This window comes from Columba livia, chromosome 3 (assembly GCF_036013475.1).
Source record: "Columba livia isolate bColLiv1 breed racing homer chromosome 3, bColLiv1.pat.W.v2, whole genome shotgun sequence".
NCBI lineage: Eukaryota > Metazoa > Chordata > Aves > Columbiformes > Columbidae > Columba > Columba livia.
In genome coordinates, this window is record NC_088604.1 from 114,889,766 (window position 1) to 114,906,292 (window position 16,527).

General features: G+C 38.4%; 1 protein-coding gene across 14 annotated transcripts in view; it reads right to left on the reverse strand.

Moving 5' to 3' along the window:
- MACROD2 (mono-ADP ribosylhydrolase 2) overlaps positions 1 to 16,527 on the reverse strand; it is an 869,250-nt gene that overhangs the window by 267,488 nt on the left and 585,235 nt on the right. The gene's annotated exons all lie outside the window — the stretch shown is intronic.

Below are 16,527 nucleotides of genomic sequence, written 5' to 3' on the forward strand. Positions count from 1 at the left end.
TTCCTAAGAGCACATAAAGAAAATCAGCTAAAAATACATTGTGAAACTCCTTGTGAAGAAAAATAAAGGGAAACAAAGATGTGCTTTTATCTTTTTCCCCCAAGAGACATATATGAAATAAGTTATAGGGCAGGCTGGGTGATAAAGCAAGATACTGTGCAAGGAATATTTCATCTACTTGGTTTATGCTTTTTAACAAATACATTATTGATTCTTGGTTTGTGTGTATTATTTACTGTGGATTTTATTTTTGTTTTCCATTCTTGCCTCAGGCAGTGATAAACCATGCTAAAGGGTCACACAGACCAGCAGCTATTGTATTCAGGAAATCTACAACAGCTCAAGACGGAAATATTTCCAGATAATCTGGAGTTCAAAAATGCCAGTACATTCTGGAGGAACTGGGAAGGGGGTGCCTTTTATTTTTGAGGCTTAATGGCTTCAGTTCTTCACTATACAGCAGGGCACTTCATACTACTTCAACACTCACTATGTGAACACTCCTAAAACAAGCGCTTGTGCAGGATGTTTGACTTGGCACATCACTGCACTGCCTCCACATTATATGCATTAATTTTTTAAGAGGAAGCATTTTTTTCCTCCTTGCCCAGATGTTGCTTCATTTCTGTAGAAGTCATTTGCATGACAAGATAGGAGCTCTGCTGGAAAATGTATTCCCTTCTTTTTGCCCAGCAAGGGTCACAGTGTGCTTTATTTGATTTTATGCTACCGTATATCTGAGCAACCAGTCAATCTACTTTGGATACTTCATTTCAGGCTGTATTGCACCAACATTGTGAACAAAAAGTATATGGAAGACACCAACAGCTCTCCTATGCTTCCTCCCAATGCTGCACTGAAAACTTTTTGCTTGTTCTGTTACATCACAGAAATACAGGCAAAAGGAGAAATATGATTAGAGCTAATGGGAAAAGTGGTTTAAAGCAAGGAACTTGAAATTTAAAACCCTGATTCAGCAAACCTGACTGGTTACAACTGTGCATCTCATCCTTCTGATGCTCTCAGCAAGTCCTCATGTTGAAACTCTTAGAAAACCTTCCGTCTTCTGCCTTCTTTCTGTTTTTAAGGACTGATTGACTCACATGCTGATTATATATACACCTGTGTTAGCGCTCCCTTATTGCAACTTCTCTTGACTGACAATCAGCCCCTTGCATCAGCTGCATTTTAAAGCCAACAACAGTCCTTGATCAACAGATCCAGATCTCGTCAGGTTCTCCAGTGTGTCAAAAGATCGCAGGTTTAATTGTCAAACAAGTATTTTTTAAAAAAATCCGATTTCTGCTAATATCACTAATTTGCATTTCACTCACAATTATCCATTTACTCAGTTTTGCATACTTCAATCAAAAATGAAATTAAATAACTAGTTAATGGCACTTCCAATCCCACAAATTCAAATCCAATTTAGTCTTGACATGAACTTTAGGCCCTATTAACATTTGTTTTAAATAGTATTTTCAGTATATATTCTTAGAAGTTGTGTCTTTTTTTTACTTTTTTTTAAAAAAAGTCATTATACAAGCAAACATGTTCAGCTTTATTAGGTAATGCAAATTCCTAATGTTAACAAATGTCAATATTTCTGGTTAGACCAACATTGGTAAATAGGGCTTTAAAGTAAAATTATCTTATTTTGCAAGGGGCCATTCTTCAGGGGGAAAAAAAAGGCAAACACACATGGTTCCCATGTCATTTTGAGCAACATTCAAAGAGAAATGCCAATGCAAATTACAATTGCTGTAGTCAGAAGCAATGGCCATATTTGAAAAGCAGCAGCCTGTGCTATGGTTGGTTAGATCAAGCAGTGAAGGGGATATAGAAGACTACAACATTTCTTTTGTCAAACAACCCAGTACAAATAAGAAGCTGATCTGGACAATTTAAATGTAAATTTCTTCCCACCTGTCAGAAAACAGAGATTTAAAGACCTACACTTAAAAAAAAAGAACAGGCATCTCAAGTCTAAGTGAAAATTTACCTCCCACCTAAATTTCCTTGTAAACGTGGCCATGTGGCAGAAAAGGGGGTGGTTTATTGGAGCACTTTATTACATTTAGCTTGTGCATATGCTCAGCGTGAGATGACCCATGTTACATCTGGGGAAAAATCACGCATTTGGGATAGATCACCACGGCCAAGCACAACTAATCCCTCGGACACACGACGTCTCAGGTAGGTTAGCACAGGCATATGGGAAAGCACTTGAATTAATCGGACGGAGAGACCTCATTGATTATCAAGCAATGAAGCAAACTGGGAAAAATAAAAGGTCTTTAATTAGGGGAAACGTGAAAAGAAAGTAGGTCAGTTCAAAAGAGCTTTTTACATAATCAAAACCAAATGTAAGCGGTAGAGTCGATCTTGCCGAGCAGCTCCAGCTAATGTGATTTCCATTAATTTTATCAGATCAAAGGGTCCTCTCTATATACACCATTACATTTGAGATAGCTTGCATTAACACGACAGCTGCAAATTGTGAAAAATACCACGGCAATATTGACTCGGGCCAGGATTATTGCAGCAAATTATCTCGTCTTCCTCACATCTCCGGGGACAGAAACCAGGAAAAAAAACCCAACACACACAGCTGCATGGATGAGGGAACATTATCACTGTGTGGAACACCATCTAGAGAAGCCAGGACAATTCAGGCAGATTTATGGAGGTTTTACCTCACCTCTCCTCACAGGTTTTACCCCTCAAGGAAGGAAATGGGCTCTACACTTTAAAACTGAATAAAAACACATTTCACCAACTCTCTTCCTTCCACTGACACGCTCACAGACAAGATGTGTCTAAATTAAAACAAAAGTTCATTGTATTTCCTGGTCTATGGTTAAGTTTTCGCTCTTGTATTGTGTGCAGGGATGGATGCGCTGCCATGCCCCGGGCTGCCCCACGTTGGTTCCAGCTGATACCATTAAATATGTCATAAAACATTCTGCTTATTCTATTTCTCTTTCACCAGAACACGCCATTTGAAAGACTGCAAAATGAAGTCACAATAACACGCACAAAAAAAACTATTAAAAAAAGGCACAGAATGGAAAATTAAGGCATGAGGGAACTTACGGCATTGAGACCAGTGTAAGAGTTTGTTAAAAACAATCAAAGTAGTATTTTGGAGGTTTGGGGTTGCAATTCTAGTTATGCTTTTCTAGTTAGATCTACAAAACTAATATGTATTTTATCTATATCTATATATCTTTAAATAACTGCATCCAAAGCCTATTAATATGATGTTACTGTCTTAAGCGCGGAAAATTATAGACATATAATTCAGAGTTGGATTGAAGCACATCATTGCTTCTTAGTGTTTACTAAGTGGATATTTAGATTTGTTGTGAAGGAAAAGGAAGAGGAAGACAGTTTCATCATCAGTTCTGACATTTTAGGGGTATAAAGGAGCCTTATAATTTAGAGATGCACAGACAATTATGTATTTAGTAGGCAGTGGGGGAAAAAAAAAGGCAATAAATACAGAGTAAGTTAAATAGCAGAGATCATACATTAAAAGTTACAAAATTAAGACTGCACATGAAATTCAGGCAGAGCCATTTTGTTTAGTAAGTAGAAAACCAGTGAAATATGTTGACAGCAAGAGTCATAAAAACAAATAATAAAAATAAGTAGATTAAAAAAATTGTGGAGGTAAGAGAAAACTTAAGACACCAAGAATGATAAAATGTGGAGCCAAGGCTGAAATATATTCTGTGCAAATATCAAGGTGACCTCTTCCTAGCTGGAAGCTTTGATACTGTGAAACTTCAATAATTTGTGAAAATTGGGCTATTACGTAAACGTAATTCATTATCCAATCTATTTTTTTTAAAGTATAGAATTTCTTTAAATCATATGTAATTTAAATATAATATATGTTTATGAACTACAGGCCTGTATTTTATTGGCATAAGTGCTGATGGAGAAACATTTCTATCTATTCCTTTTCAGAAATTGTTCAGCTTAGTTAAGGTCAGCAAAATGCCAAGTAATCAAGATGGGAAACTCTGAAGAAGGTCAACCACTAGGAAAAGAAATCTTGAAAACATGAAACAAGCTAAGAAAGGATTTGTAAGTGAATTCTTTACCATCGAATGCACAAAATACCACAACTAGAACATCGCTGACTGCCTTTGGCGAGACTATTTTGAATACGTTGGCATTATTACAGAAATTCAACCATAGAGCAGTTAAATATTTCCATGTCACTTGTGCGCAATTTTAAGAGACATCAACTGAAAATACACATGGGGAGTTGATAAAAACTTGTGTAAGTTAACCAGCTAGAGATTCTTGTACATTCAGTTTGCCAGCCGTATATGCTCCAATTCTTGGTTGCCAAGTATAGTAAATACGATCGCTGCTTCTGATTACCTATATTCAATACAATGCTGACAATTCATTAATCAGGCCACACAATAGAGAGACTCGTATAAGGCTCTACAACTTGAAATCTTCATTAGGAACAACACAGCAGCATTGCCAATGTGCACCCTCGTTACCTGCATCGTGGTTGGCAGCTTCCATTAGAAGGGACTTTTGAATCTCACATCTTCCATTGCGAAGAGCCTACTATACATCAGCAAACTACTGCTTTACTGAAAACCAGTACATTACAACTTATGAAGTCAACAGCAAAATAAAACAGAAGATTCCTAGGTCACTGACCAGCATGGTCAGCACGTAAAAGTAGCATCACTGTTTTCTTCCATATTATGTTCAACCCCATGGAAAATGCGGTAACTTTTCTTTCTCATTTGGGAACTAGGCTTTATTTTTCTAAAAGGGACAAAAATCATCTTCTCTTGAAGCAATGCCTGCTTAGCAACTGAATTGTTCTTTTCTCTCATTCCTAAAGCCAGAAAAAACCAAAACACACACCAAAAATACCCAAACAACAACAAACTCCAAACAAACAAGCACACCACCAAAAAAACCCCAAAAGACTACAATCAGCTAGCAAAACCAGCTCAAAATGTTGTTGGTCTTAGAGCAGTAACGTTCCTAATGGCACTTGGCTAAAGAAAATGTTTTGGACTCATAATCATCTGCTCTATTTTGTTTACTAGCCACAACAAAAAGAACGGCTAAAAGCCTATCAGCGGCATAATGTTTAGCACCTATTATGGACACAAGTGTAACTACTTCACAGTAATTAAAGACATAAGAAAATGATCCGTGTTCTGAAGCCATAAAACTGCATCAGTTGAAAAGCTATTATGATTGCACTCTCTACAGGTCACAGCCTACACCGGGCAATTTACACTGATCTGCATTCTGCATAAAACTGATACTCATTTTTCCCAACATTGGATAATGAACTGGTACATAAAGCTTAAACTACGCACCACACGCTGGTCACGCTGGAACAGTCCATTTACTCTTAGCCTAAGGATGCAACTGTTTTTTTAAGATTAGGTTCTACATCTTCCTATTCTGTGTTTTTCTCATCAGAATGCCCAACAGCTCACACTGTCATCTTCTCCATTTTTAAATACGCTTCTGATCATAAAAACTGAGAAACAGGAAAATGGATGCAGAAAACAGGCTAGATGGGTGCCAGCTGGAACAATGTGCTGACATTTATCTTGGCGCTTATTTATCTCAGCGATGTCTGAACCAGGCCTTTCCCGGGCAGGATCAGCACAACGTTGTTCACATTGAACAGGACCTTCCTCAACAAGTGACCTCTAAGTGCTACTCAATTTGACTAAACAAACCAAACTTTGGGTTTTTTGACAGAACAACTCTCAATGTGTGATGAAAGATGGTATTTTCCATATGGGATACTTCTAGCTCCCTGAAAGTGGAGGTTTAATGTTCTTATTCCAGAGAAAAATGAAAACAGGAGGGGACAGAAAGTCTTCCCCTGCCACAGAATGACATACAGTAAATTATTACCCTATAAATAGTTTCCTACATTATTTCTTTTAAAGGGTTCTTTCGAACCTCTCAGAGAGAAGGGAAAGGGGAAAAAAAAAAGAGTGATACGCTGCATTGTCCAAAACTAAATTGGAAAATGACAGATATAGTTTATCACCTAGTAATATATAGGAAAGCAAGCACTACACTCTTTCATATATGAGTAATACACTGAAAGGAATAAAAAGAGAGACACACACAAATCGTTTAGAAATCAGACAATAATGTTCCTTCCAAGGGGCTAGATACTCTTTCAAGGAAAAGATAACAAAGTCTTCTCTGCCTAAATTGAACATTATAAGAAAGGTACGATACATTGCACCAGATCTCTCCTTTGCTGAAGTCAATGAAGTCGGAGTCAAAGCGAACAGGCTAATTACAAGAAACCAGATCTATTCGTCTAAATTCAATGGAATATTTCACAGCTAGTGCAAACCAGTATAGCTTCTCTGAAACCAAGGTATATTGACTTACTCCAGCACGAATTTTAGCTCTGTTTCCTTCTTAGTTACCAGACAAAACCTAAAACCATAGCAGTAGATAGTATAAAGAACATTATTATTAATAAGACCGTTAAAATAAAGTCTCCTATTCCAAATATAACCCTAGAAGCCACGCACATTCTGCGCCATTCCAAGAAATACGTAAGAAGAAAGCTAAGTAAAATATCTACCAGAAGACCTCAAGTTTTTTTTCATAGCTGACAGAGTAAATTAGGTCTTCTGGCTGCTGGTTTTTCCTTTGTATCAGGAACCAGCCTAGGTCTCATTCCCTAGGACAACTTCACCGAGTAGCTATCATTGCTCAGACCTGCTAGCAATAATCGTTGCTGTTGTTGCAGCACCCGTAACACATCCACCCAAACTGAGTAGCCATTCCGGTTCCTATGGGATCAGACACAACATCACTCCTCACGACATAATTTAGGTTGTGCCCTCTCCAGCAGTCTTGTAAAGCCACAGAACAGCGACTCTTCCTCCTCAGGACTAATCCCGGTGATCCTCGATCCACAGCGGTGATGGACGAGGTGCCGGGTGGCACTCAATAACCTTTATCACAGCCGCCAAACCCTCACGCCGAGAGCGAACAGTTTGTTTATGGGTGGTGCTGGTGACAGGCGCACCAACAAGTCCTCTCGTTCGGTCTAACATGGTGAATTGAAAGATTAGTCTGTCAGGCCAGCCTGAGGACTCATTTTTTTTCTGTGCTACCTAGGTCGCCCCCTTCCCGCAGCCCGTATGTGATTGTGATTAATTTGTCAAGGCTGGCTATAGCATGGAAATGAAGAAATGGATTGCCAATTACAGTTAGTCTTCTCACAGAATACCCCTCGATCCAGTGCTATTCTGCAGCAGTGACAGCTCAGAAATAAACTGAATTCAGCTCTATTGAGCAGAAACCTGACCCGAAGTGTATTTTAAAGCAGAAGGTGACTTTTCCCATCCCCACTCTGACTGGCTCTTTGGTAAATGGTTGACTTCTATCCTGCCAGCCTGGCAGGTACACAAAAAGGCCATCCACATTTATTTTTGTAGTCACCTTGTTAAGACATACTGAACTTCTGACTTAACACTCTTCAACAAGGTGCACATTTGTTTCTGAACATCTCACCCTGACTAAGCCTGAAGGGGAATTTAATATATATACCATTACCAGAGTAAACAAAACCAGTAACGATTCTGCTCTGCACAGAAGCTCTTAAAAGCATTCAAACGTCCTCCTGAACAATCTTCACAAAAAAGTCAATTTTGACTCTTTCTGCATTTCCTCTGCAGTAAACCCCCCATGTTCTCACAAGCTGCTTAGTATTTCATTGATATCGACAACTAGTTTGAATTGAACAATCACACTCTGATAGATTAATGGAATAGGAAACAATTCCACAGTGACCCGATGTTGTATTAGTAATTATTAAGACGGCATTTGAGAAATAAAGCCTCAGTCCCAACAACGCATGCATGCAATTCATTTTGCGCCCTGATACAACCACCAACAAATCAGTCAAGTTGCATAAATTCAAAGCATGTGTAGAAATCTAACTTTCTATTACCTTAGAAATTCAGTCAAACAAAAGAGATCCCTTTTCCTTCAAGAAAATTCAGACCACTGCAATAGATGTTTCCTTTTATTGTTGTAATTCACTGCGCTTTACACTATTCTCTTGGGTATCGCATCTTCAGAGAGAAGAGAGGTGAATGTGTTTCCAATAGCCAGCAACACACCATGGGTCCAGGTACATTCTGAAGACCAAAGGCACAACCCTCTCCTTCAGGCCCAAGGTCGCCTTCCATTAACACAACCAGCACCAAGACCTGCAGAATATGGCTTATAAACAGGAACCTAGCTTAGGAACACGGTTAGTCACTCATACCACTAAACCATCCCACTTTGCTGTTCTTCTGCCTCAGCTGCTCTTTCCAATGATATACAATAGCATTCCTGCCTAACAAAGATGCAGAAAGAAGGACAACACAGCGAACGACCCTCGGAGGCAGAGACACCCTTAAATCGCCTTTCGGGTTCTCCAATGAGACTCAGAAGAGCAAGTCTATTCTGTCGATCTTTCATTTCAGGAGAAAGCATGTGCCCTAACAGCACTACATTTTTACCTTTCAAAGGCCACCTAAAAGCCCCAAACATATGAATGAGAAATGATCTCGGTAATGTAAATTTATGTACTTGTGACTTTCTGTATTTGTCCTGAAGTAGTATTTAGGGTCTCCAACACTGACCAGGACCATTATGATAGACATTGTATAAATACAGAATAAGAGACAATGTATGCTATGGAGAACAAAAAAAAATAGGACAAATAAGAGGCAACTCCACAATATTTTGTGGCCAGACCGATAACTGTACACTAGAAATAAGGAAACAATGAAAAAGAGGAGCTGTTTTCCTAAGGCATTTACTATTTAATGCAGTCACACAAGTTCATTTTTGATATAGCTAATACCTTTGTGGTAAAACCAACTGACGTGTTACACCACAACTCTTATCCCTAGTCAAATTTAGTGTCTCAAGGTTTTTAAAAGCTACTTGTACTGTCCACAAGTACAGACTGACTATTCTGTTCTTATAAAGTACGTTTTAAGCTGTGAATGGAATTCAGTATTAACTGAATACACTTAACAGTTTTCATATGTAAACGTCAGAAAAAACAACTGCACAGTATTAAAATGCTTGTGGGTGATGATGCAGCACTAAACATCTTACCCTAGACCCTTCTTAGATCTTTTTCTAGCTGCTGAAATATAGGGAATTTGTGTTGTATAACTAAGGTCACATACAAGACTAGTTAGGCCACAGCACATGGGTAAATTAAATTGCTGCTAATACAACACACATCAGCTTTAGTGCAAATTTTCAAACCCAGGAGTAGTTTTACAGCTGTCAAGATGACACATATTCTTCTTTACCTAGATTGATTTTATATTAAGTTCCTTCTTTCAAGGAAGCTCGGTTGCATCATGAAATTTGACTTAAACCATTAAACTGTCTTTTTACAACGTGTTTAAAACTCAGAGGTAACATACTTCGTAGACAACATTTTCTGTAGAAATGGGGAAGGCATGAAAAAGATGTTCTTATTATTACTAAGTTGTCACACTACACTTAATCATGAATATGGTTAAAAGACACTCACAACAATAGTGTTCTGCTTTTGCAAAGGAAACCTGCACCTGATGAGATCTCACCAAGGAACCTGAAGTAATCGTATGATTCCCTGATAAAAATCCCACTTGTCAAAGAAGAAGAAAAAACGTAACAAGCTTGGAATCATAGAAAAACTCAGGTTGGAAGGGCCAAAGGTTGGAGGTCATCTGGTCCAAGCTTCTGCTCAAAGCAGGAACTTGGATGAGGTTAGTCAGGGCCTCAGAGAACCCTAAGAGAGCACATCTTTGTCTTCGCTTCTGAATGCTGACTTGTCAAGATGAATTATAAATGTAGAGTAGTAGTCATAAATAGCAATTATACGCACTTAACTGGTTGATTTAATTATATGAACAGGTATCCAAATTATTACACTAGTTGATAGTAGCCTCTTAACTCTTCAAGTCAGTAATTTGTAAGTTTCCTTTATATACATTTACAACTAAATTAAGTGAAACCACATAATTTTGAACTTGGGTCTCCTCCTGCTGCTGGATTCTTCTGCAGTGCTGGGGTACGTTCCAGTCGTGCCAACGCAAATGGTGGAATTCACTAACAGATTGGGCTCCAGGTTTAGTTTTAGAGACATGCTGGTTTATGGGGGAAAGGGCAAGATTACATCCAAGAAAAATTCTGGATTGTGATAACTGGGCCTTTTAGCAGGAAGTAATTTATACTTCATGTATCATGCTAACGTAATGTCTCCAGGACAAGTTCCATACATCTATATTTTCTTACTTAAATTCATTGCTTGATAAACTCGCTTCAAAGAGCTTTAGCTTTTCCTGACTGGAAAGCCACAGAACAAACACGTAAGATTATCTTGTTGACATCAGCCAGGAAAATTTAGAAGAGTGAATTAAGTGATACTGTTGGTATATAACAATAAAGAGTTTTTACTTTCATCGTGGTAATTGAGACATTCTTAACTCTTTGAATGGAAAACCACAAATACCAAAACAAACATTCTATCTGACCAGCTGAAGCCCTGTCTGTGATATCAGCAACATGTTTTCTGAACACCAGAGATCTTTTCCAACTCTTTTAGAATAGTTTGCCTGGAAAGAAAAATACGAAAACTGAAAGGAAATAGGGGAAAAGTGCCCAAAGTGCAATGTGGTTTTGATGCCTTTGAAGACGTTACTGGCTTTTCTTCAACAGTCTGCAGATATTTATAAAATTCACTGCAAAAGCAACTGGCCATGAACCTTGCTAGGAGCCTCGAGATGTAAGCTGCCATGAAATAAGAGCAAGAGAGCACACAAGCTATTATTTCTCGCAGAGTAGAGCCAAAAAGAGCGTGGGTAGAAGTTGCAAGATTGAAGAGGGCGATTAGTATCTGCAAATCTAAACTCAGAGCAGTGAGCCTAACAAAGGAGCCAGGCTTTCCAGACTTCACAAAGCCTTAAGTTGTTCTTGCTTCTGCCGATTTTAAACGAGAAAAGTAACTACATGGTCTATCTCTTCCCAAAAAGCAAACAGAAAAGACAAAAAGCAAGGCCATGAGGCAACCGAGCATTCAGTGTTCACCAGTCTCAGCTTTCAAAGGGAAGTTTTTAAGGACAGTCACTAAACGCCGTTTTAATGAAGGACAGAATTTGTCCTCCAGTATTCAAGGGAAATGCTGTAAGCTGGACCAGTCAGCAAGAACTTCAGAATAGATAAAATTCCAGATAGTCTAACTACAATATCCATAGAACGCCAATTTCCACTGAAAAAGAGAGCTGATTAAGCCTCTTGTCTGGAATCAAGTCTGAGGTTCTCCTTGCTAAATATGTCACATGAATGTTAATTTTAGACTGTTGAGAGTTCATCCATTTACACTTTCCAGTAATATTTTTTTTAAGTATTTAAAATATGCAAAGAGACCAATTAGTATCATGGACACTACACTGTCTGAAACAAGAACACTGTTAAATAATGCATGCAACAAATTTTTATACAAGTAGTAATTACATTTCTAGGATTACTTGACTATTATAATAGTCATTCCATAGCTGTTACTATTATTAATTTTAATAATAATCTCAGTTAACTGGTGATCAGTCCCAAAAGCAGTGACAAAAAATGAGTTCTCTCTTCATTTTCACTAAAATATTACATTACACAAATTATGGAGTAAATAACAAAATCAAATTAACTTCCTGAAGACTTTCAAACAATGACTGTTAAAACCACACAGCAGCATCAAAACAATTGATGCGGTCTGAGTTGAGGGATGAGGAGCTGCTGATCAGGCTAAAAAACTGGCTTAGTAATAAGAGACGATCTCATTAATGGGAACATTACTATGTGATCTACTGGATTTTTTTCTTCTCCATCACAAAGAATTTGTATGATAATATCGATTTTCCCCGGTCACCATAATTGACATCACAATGCTGATGATGACGTACAGCACCAGGCCATTGTGATGGTTACAGGGACTCAAAACACCAACTGGAGATAAATAAAAGACTGCTATATGGTTACTTGTTATAGAATTGAGTATAGTGGCTTTGAAAAATTCGCAGCTAACTCCTTCCTTGGAAAGAAGACAATGCGGCCCTTACTAGAATTGCTCATGAAAGAAATGAAACGGCAACAGAAAATGAGAAGAAACAGATGAGAACGATGGAAATAGATTGCTTCAACCTTTCTCCCTGTGTCAGGAATTTATTCTGCCTTTGAAAACATTTGCTTTCGTCTTCTGACTCAGATTTTCAGAGGGCTTTTATAATCCTCCCGTGGCACACCTGTCGGTTAATCCCTTGTTGTAATCTCTCCGGGATCACCTCACGGGGAGAAGAGCTGATGGATGCGCTCCCAGGCCTCTGTGCATGGGCAGGATGAATTGTTCTTTGGATACGGAGGAGGATGCGCTGGGGTCAGGACAACTGTGACACGATATGGCACTAGACCAGGGGACATCTCTCCCTAGATAAAGCCAAAGCAGCATAGAGGATCTGTGATACCTCCCTGCATCCTGCCTTGAGAACATGTTATATGTTTTTATTTCCTACACACACTGCACACATTTGTTTTTCTTTCCTTGCTTTCTAAGCTTGCTTTTCAGACTTTCCTTTAGCAACACATAATAAATTTAACTTTGCAATGTTTTGCAATGATCAGGCCAAAAGCTACAAGTAAGCATAAGTGGCCTGGTTCTAAAAGAAACAAGGCTTACGCCAACATAATAAAGGTGTTTAAAATGTGGTGAATCTGTGAGTTTTCACTGCCTAACTCACCGCAGATATTCTGCATTTTTATGGCTTTTGGTCTTTTTCTTTCCCTTTCTCTGTGTTTTTAAAAGAAACTCAAATATACCTTCATAACAAAACCCAAGAGCCGCCATAATAATTTTTCTCAGAAAGGACAGATGATATATTTAATGAAAGTCAAGCTTAAGTAAAATGTACAGCTACACTGATGCAGAGGCAAAACCAAATACCAGCTGGAGATTTCTCTCAAAGTTTATCTTTCTCCCTCTCTTTCTCCTGTTTTTTCTCCTTCCTTAACTTTAAAATAACATTTAAATTGCTTATGTTGCCAGAGAGCGGTTTATGTTGCCAACTTCAGTATCTAGGAACGGAAGCCAAACCCTACATTACTGTAAAATAAAAGTAAGAGGGAAACAAATAGGTGTGCATAGACCGTAACATCTTCAACTCCTTCCATATGCAGTCCACCCCATAATTATCGCTCAACAGAGCACTGTGACAAATATGAAAACTCCTCTCTTCTCATAGCCATCTGCAGAGCCTTGTTTTAATTTTGCAGCTCATAAGGTTTGTAGCACCACATCAAGACATTCTTGTTCACTTTGCAGGCTGCAAACACCAGAATTTGTGGATAGCTTCTTAAAGACACGATAATGAGGTGCCCTTCCATAAAATCTACTGAAGAAAGTCACCTTTTTTAGTTCTTTTCCTTCTGACAGTACCTCAGATGTAACAAGATGGTATAATGGGGAAAGTGGATGTGTAAACAGTGATTCAGTGTGTCTAAGGGTGAAAATCTGATATGCTACAGCCTAAAATAATACATTCTACCCTCTTGACCACAGATTTGTCTGTAGATTTACTTTTGTCACATTTCCCCCCTCAATTTTTTTTCTATAAAGACAGCAAAATCGCTTTGAAAAATGGAAAAGAGACAATATGTAAGAAAATCCCTAAAAATCCAGCTGGCCTATGGAAAAGCCTTGCTAAGGCTGAGGCTGCACTCTCACTTATGTTTGAGTATTACTGAATGGCTACTGAGGATCTGGCGCTATGGGGGCGACGTGTGTTCTCTCTGCTCCTCCAGGAGCCGTTTTGTTTGTGAAACTTCATGCTCTTGGTATAAAGGAAATCATTTACTGCAACAGACAAGAGTAACCCAAGGATCCATGGGGATATGAGTCTTCACAACCTTTGTTTGCTTAGACTGATTATCGGTTTATCAGCGTATTAGAGGTGACAGGGATCTCTTGGGACAAGATAACACCTCTTTTTTTCCACAGTGCCTGTGGGTATACCCTTAATTGTTTTGCAGTCCTTACGAACATTCAGCATCGGTTGCTTTCTACCTAATTTTTTAAAGATTTAATCCCTCGTTTGAAGTTACCAGACTTGTAAAACAAAGATCCCTCATGAATGAGTTTGTTGCCAGCGCTCCTTAAATAGGAGCACATTAAAATAGAAGTTTTAACCCCTGGCACGGTGCCTTAATTGCCTTCCTGGGGCTCTAACTCATTTAAGCTGGAACATCCACAGTGCAATGGGTGGAGATGAAACATCAGCAAAGTGTTTGGGGAGAAAAGGCAGAACTTTCCTCTACCCAACACCCTGCTCATGAAAAGCAATCTGCCCTCAGCCAAAACTTGCTTGTTTCTTCCCAGTTTCCTTTTTATGGGAGAAAAGGAGCACTCTGCAGTGATGCAAACAGGAAAAGATTGCTCTCCGGAGAAGTGCGACTACCCTCTCCTCATCGTAACAAACAGGGAAGCAATCTAAGCAGTTACAGGAATTTGGAGCAGAACACAAACCAGATTCTTAAATTGGATACACTCGAGTTGATCTCCTGCAAATTTGTCCACTTCCATTTGGAGGTGAAACTCAGTTCTCAGCCAAGGGTTTCTGAAGGGACAGTGTTTGTTTGGATGGATCCGAGGTGAGAAATCAAGGCTTTATGTTCCCTCAATAACATTTTATTGGGATAGTGCAGTGTTAACTGCGCTATACGTAATGCAATACTAATCAGCCAAGCCACCAGGAATGAAGTTTATCCACTTGCTTGTCTAGACACTGACTTTATCTAAAGGAATGTGCATGTATAGATGGGAAAAACCCGACAAAGTCACAAAGATGAAAGCACAGCTTTGCGGGTTTGGGGGTACTTTACACCGCAAGCACATCACACAGCATCATTTTAGCACAGCAACTGCTATCAAACATTCCTGAAAATATTGACACCTGAAGCAGGGTTGCCTGTTTAATTACTACTCTCAGGCAGTATGTCTAAGAGGTTGAAAAGAAGGTATTTTTTTCATTGAGAAATAGAAAGCATTTATTAAAATATAAACAGTAAAATCAATTAAGAGATTGTATTCTCCAAACAAACTAATAAACAAAGCAGCCTCAGAAAACCAGAGTCTTTTAGCAGAAATGTGTCTTAATTCATTTCCAAAGGTGAAGACAGCAAATAATTACTGAAACAGCATCTGCCACGCTAGATAATGTTTCAGTAACGCCATAGCTTTCCAGTTGAAATCAAGGCTAACTTCAAGAATAGCATCTGCTACCTCAGGAAAACCCAAGATTCCTACCAGAGATCCTTTCCAACTTTCTTTATTGACTTCAGGAAACCATATTTCTCACCCGCTGAGACCTTTTCCTATTAACCAGGCCAATTCTAAAATAAAATGAACTGTTATTATTTGTACATTCCACTTACTAGTTATTTCCACACACTTACACCACATCTTGTCTGGTTTTGTAAACTAATAATAAAAATGCATCTATGGTAGGATTTGAAGATCAAAGGTTAAGCCAAAGAGTCCAGAGTCCCCCTCAAATTTCAAGAGGTGGACTTGAGGACCAAGGCAGAGATTTATCTGAAACTTGATTCACAGTCAGTGACTTCCAGTGTTTGTGGAAACAGCACCTGCATGTTCTTCTGCAACAATGAAAGCGCAGTTTGCACAGAAAAGGATACAGCACCCGAAGTAATTCAGATTCTACCTTCTCAAGCCTAATTCAGATTTACAATCATCAAACAAGCAATTTTAAATAAGAAGACCTTGAAAAAGAAGAAACAAGCCTAAATACTCCTGTCACTTTTTTCTCTTCCATCTGTAGTATCTGATTAATCAAAGCTCAAATTAACTAAAAGTTACTCTGTTATTTCCATGCAGTAGCACCTATGCTACACTATGGTTTGTTTTTTAATTTAGTGCTGCTTAACTTGTTTCTCCAAAACCCCTAAATCATACGAGTAATCAATCTACTACCATTTGTATGCATTCACTGAGCTTAAATGAAAGAAAAATCAGCCTACATTATTTTTAAATGATTTTTTCCCAACTTGCTTCTCATAAATTTCTCCATATATTTTTCTAAATACCAAACAGCCTGTCTCTTTCTTCCTTCAAATATCATGCCCACTTCTTCCACAATGTCAACCAAAAAGCAGCTGATTCAGAGATGGATTTCCTTAAGATTACAAACAAAGCGAGTGTCAAACTTTCATAATAACCCTTTCCCCTCCAAGTTCTTCAGGCGGTATTAATTTGCATTTAAATTAATTAAACTAAAAACGTGGAAGCACATCTCAAGGGAGCTAGGACTATTACATGTTATTCTAGCACGTTTGCTTGAGGAAAACATTCTCTTCCCCCAGTCTTGGGCATTGAGGAGAGTTGCCTTTTGGATGGAAAATTTTGCCAAAAACCTTATTTTTCCCTGT